Raw genomic sequence first — 5,766 nt, forward strand, 5'->3', positions numbered from 1 at the left:
TCGAATATATTGTGAGGCAAGTTTGCAAGAATGTGTGTTGAATTAAATTTGACAAAGCCACTTGTTTCGAAAATATTCATAGGGGGACGTTGGCAAAGTAGAATATGAAGGTTTAAAAATGCTTTGTTTTTACTACAAAATGTTCGGTCATATTGATATAGACTGTGAAGTCAAGAGAAAGGGAGAGGAGGGCCGCTGAGAAAGAAAAATTTTGTACAAGGAGTTTGAGAATGAACGGTTTGGACCCTGGATGATTGTCAAAAGGAAATTAGAAAGCTTGTGAATACCAAAATTAATGGTAACGATAAGCAACCGGTGAAAGAAGTGTCGAGGGACAACATTGGTGTCAATAGGGCTGCATGTTCGCGTTTTGAAGTTTTGGGAGGTGATGATGACAACATTAGGACTAGACCTCATGTACATTTTGTGAAGGTTAATGTGGATGGAAGTGCAAGAGGTCGACCAAATCAAGCAGCTGCTGGAAGTGTCTCAAGGGATGATGGTGGTTCACGGACCAATTGTTTTATTTTTAGAGTTGGAATATCATCTTAACACAGAGCGTTGGGCGATTTATCATGGTATCCTACTTTGTTGGTAGCAAGGTTACATATTAATTAAACTAGAGTCGAATTCTCTAGTTGCAATTCAAAAGATCAATCATCATACCATTCGATTAGATCCTCATTTACATTTGATCGATGTGATTAAAGACCTTTAACAACGTAATTGTGTCTACACCATAAGACATTCATAGGGAGGCAAACTACTACGAGGATTGGATGGCCGCTCATTTTGACCATTTAAGCTTAGGCTTACATATTTTTAGTTCTTCTCTGGGTAATTTATCTTCTTATTTTATTTGCTGATGCTGTTGGTATAACTTGGCCAAGATTTATGTAATTTGAGACTTCTTTATTCCGTAGTATTTAAAAAAAAAAAAAGGAAGAAGCAACAATAGGTAATTTTCGAGAATGCTCTATTAAGGGTTTTGTTGAATCTGTTTTCAACAAGGTAATTCAAAACCTTTATCCCAAACGAGAGACGAGCATTTAAATATAGCCCATAATTTTCCAGTTAAGCTTGATGCATGTCCAGTATTTCCGATGACACATGATATCCATTTTCCTTGGTCATTCAATATAGGAAATTTAATAGATTTTGGAGCCATTTGATGTTGATTTTTGTTTAATAAATTTTGCGAAAAGTGGTTTTTAAATAATGTATAGTTAAAAAGTAGGAAAATTTATAAATTCACATGTATTGAAAATGTATAGTTGAAAATAAATTTTATAAATAGGCTTATTTGTGTAAAACGCCCTATATTTTGGACCTTTTACGGAATACCTCTTATCGTTTTAGTCTTTATATTGACAAAAAATTCCCTTACATGACATTTGAAGTGCGAAGGGACCCCTCTACAGTCCAAGTCCTTTAATAGATGTGTTAAATTCAGTCAAAATTAAAAAGAGGCAACTGCAACTGTAGTCTAATCTTTCATTTATATTTATATTTATTTATTTGCAAATTAAAACAAAACCTTTCTAACAAAAGAATTAAAATTCAAAATTAACTTTTTATCTTCTACTTCCCCAAATCTCACACTGCCACCCCAACCCCACCAACCCAAGCAAACTAATATCAGCAACATCATCATTATCATCACATAACCAAAGACAAAGAACAAGAAGAGGAAAAAGAAGGGTAATACAGCAATAAGATGCTGATGAAAATTTAACTGGTGAAATGCCAACATCAACAAACGATTGCAAAACACAATTTCTTCACTTCAAACTTAGATTTTTTCTTTCTTCGTGATCATCATCACATAAATGTCTAACTTCCAAATCCTTTTCAGTATTGATGTTCTTTTTCTTCATCTTGTTCTTTGTCTTTGGTTATGATAATGATGATGCTGTTGATTTTAGTTTGTTAGGTTTGGTGGGGGAAGAAGAAGATGAAAAATTAATTGTCGTGGTTGAAGAATTAATTTTGGATTTTAATTTTTTGCTTGAAATGTTTGGTTATAATCTATTTAAAAAAAAATGAAAGACTTTTTCTTTTTAATTTTTGGGGGCAAATTTAAAATGGTATGCAGCAGCTTCATTCTTTTCACAAAAATATATTTTTAAGCAATGTTTTAATATCATTTCAATCACATTTTTTAATAAAATAATATTACACGCAAATCAAAGAGTTTTCCTTATTTTTTTAACCACACATTTATCATCAATATACTATTCCAAAATTCATTTTTTTCCTTCCAAAATATGAGTCTGTTTGGGAGTGATTTTGAGAATTGATTTTTTGACCATTAGGAAAAAAGTGGGGTCTACTTGTGAAAGAAGAAGTCAAATATGACTGCTGAAATAGTCAAAAAAATCAATTTTTTGAAAGGAAAAATCGCTCCCAAACAAGCCCTAGGGCTCAAACAAGGGCGGAGTATTTAAGAGAGGAGGTTTTACGTCAATAAGCCTTAAAAAGTTGTCCTAAATATTGACTTAGTGGATAATTATAAACTGTCTGACATTGGCGGGGGAGTTTTAAGTTCCAAATCCATTTTCCAATTTCCTTTTTCAGTATCAAAATTATTCTCAATGATAATGTTGTAAGCACTTTAGAAGAAAATTTCCAATTTTCATTTATTTTTCAACATGGTCTTAGAAAACTCTTATTCATATAATCATATTTCTACTTAATTGGGTTTTTCTAAGGTAGATAATTTATTTATTTATTTATTATTATTATTATTTTTTTGGGTAGATATTAAACTAGAGTTTTTCTTTTGTTGAAAATTCTACATTACAAGCATTACTTATTATTTCTATTACCTCGTATTTTTTTCCCTCATGAAAACCGAACATATCAAATTAATTTTTAAAAATAGATAATAAATCACTCTTTCTATAGTCTTGAGAAAAAAGTAGTTTGCTAAATTGAATTAAAATTTGATTTGATGTAGTGCTAAAAAGAACCAACGTTTGAGATTGTAGTGGATGGGCGACTAAATAGAGTCAAACGAGGACAATACATCAAGGCAAAGATGATGTACCTTGTGCAGATTTATTGGTACATTTTGAAGGATATAACATTTCTTACTTTACATTTTCCAGACAGGATTATTTAATATTGCAGTTTTGTATTATTAAAGGATATTCAAGATGTGTGAGAAATTACCGTTGTCTAGAAATCATTTGAACCTACGTTCATTATGACGGTTTTAATGGGAACTTATTATTGATTTAATGCCAATCTAATTACTATAAGTATTACCATGTTGAAAGAAAATTAGGGAAATTTTATTGAGTAATACTATTTGCAGTCGCTCACCATCATAATTGTCCTACGTGATATTATTCAGTTTTATTTGAACCAAATATAGACGCCCCCACCCCACAAAAAAAAATTAATAATAATAAATAAATCGCTTAGTTTATTGGGATAGGCTCATATCTTTACAAGTTTATTCTAACAAACATGAAATTATAGAAATGGTGTCGAGTAATAAATTTTTAATTCTTATTCAAATTCGACAAATATTTTATATGTTTAAACTTTAAGGCCCTGTTTGATTACACTATATTTTCCATAAAACTTGGAATTCGAATTCCAACTTCCACTTTTGGCCTGTTTGATTAACAAAATTTTTTAGAAAATTGATTTTTCATGATTTTCTAGATACAAGCCGATAAAGCATGAAATTCTACCTTTTATTTTCCCATGGGGTACGTGGTTTTTGGAATTCCACCTTTTTTTTTTAAATTGTTGGCAATGTGAACAAATTCTAGAAACAATTGTAAAAGAGGATAGCCTTTAAATTGACAATTTTTATGTAAAACAAAGTCAAACGAACACCAAAATATAGATTATTTTTGGATCTTTTTTTTTTTGTTGGCAATGGAAACAAATTTTAAGAACAATGGTAGAAGTAGATATTCTTTAAATTGACAATTTTCATGAAAAATAAAGTCAAACGAACACCAAAATACACTTTTATTTCAACATTTTTCACCTAGAAAATTATATTAATCAAACACTATCAATTGACAATTTCCAGTAAAACAATTTCTAAGCAATTCAAATTCCTGGAATTCATTTTATTTCCACCCAAATTTCATCTTTACAATCAAACAGACTCTAAGTGAATATTTATTATTTTGACACTTTTTTACTAGAATCTTGCAATAATTTACTTATATATGTGAATAGTTTCCATTTAAACTTATATTGTAATCATAAAACTCCACTAAAATGAAAATAAAAGAAAAAAATGTTCACCCAATTTGTAGCGGTTTCAAGTTGACTTAACCATAACCTGTTAACTTCTCTCTAGTCTTAGTGGTCAAAGAAATTGCCTTAACTATAACATTCCACTCGATCACATTAATATTTAGACGAAAAGCAAATGAAAGTGAGAATTAGAAACCTACAAAGTACGACAAAGCGTCAAATTTCAAAAATTATAGTCTTTGCTTCACAAACTAATGAGACAACATCACAAAAGTCACCACATTCAATTACATACTCCAGTCGTTTATATAATTCTATCTTGACCATAATAGGTAATTTATATCTTGATAACTCCTTTAAACTCATGAGTTCAACTCTCTTTAAACTGTTTAATCTCCAAGCTATACTCAATGAGTTAAATTTACTCTTTTACAATTGTAAATGAGATATCAAGTCATCGTGTTACTTTCAAAATATGATTGGTTGTAAATGGATATTCTTAAATTTGAAGTGAAAAAATTGTACTGTAAATGCCAAAGAATAAAGTATGAACTTGTATTTTTATCGAAGTGTAATAAACAATATTGTTTTCTTGTTTCAATATCATCAATACTATTAAATCATCAACAACTGCAGTTGTTAGTGACAATCGTTAGCCATTGTCCATCACTATATATGTGTATATTATGATGTTGAACTGTTCGGAGACGATTGCTAGCTACTATGATTTGAATACATATCAATTTTCGAGCCCTACTATTATAACGCTCAATCAAATAAATTATAATATAAATAACTATAGTCTAACGGGATAACACTAGTTAAAAATATTGATTGGTGGAGAAATATAACTTAATACTGCTATGACGGTACAACATCAATTCTAAAAAATTGATAGGTGGGGGAAATATTTGTTTTTGCTTACGCATCTATCCAACAACGCCCGGGAAAAATAAACCATTTGTTGCTTTGGGGTAATTGCATTGGAGGCCTCAAACCTTTACAAATATGCAAATTACACCCAACCTTTAAAATTATAGCAACGGATATCCTCAAATCTTTCAAAATTATACGACGAAATGACTTCTAAATATTTCTGTCCAAAAATTCGTTAGTTGACCAAAACGTAGCATTTGACAATAATTTGACCAATTTTGAAATGTGCAAAATGGTCTTTCAGCTTTTAATTAATTTAAAAGGGGAAAATTTCATCGAAGGTCCCAAACTTTCAAAAATATGTAGCCAAGGTCCTAAACCTCTCAAAACTATCCGATGGAAGGACATTTGGACCGTTTCTGTCCAAGAATCAATCAATTAATATTCATATTTTCCAATTCTCTCAACCACCCAACGCTAACCCCCTAACCCACTCATGCAAATTACACCCAACCTTTAAAATTATAGCAACGGATGTCCCCAAATCTTTCAAAATTATGCAATGAAATGACTTCTAAACATTTCTGTCCAAAAACTCATTAGTTGACCAAAACGTAGCATTCGACAATAATTTGACCAATTTTGAAATCAAAATGGTCTTTC

This window comes from Olea europaea, chromosome 20, assembly GCF_002742605.1.
Source record: "Olea europaea var. sylvestris chromosome 20, O_europaea_v1, whole genome shotgun sequence".
Lineage (NCBI taxonomy): Eukaryota > Viridiplantae > Streptophyta > Magnoliopsida > Lamiales > Oleaceae > Olea > Olea europaea.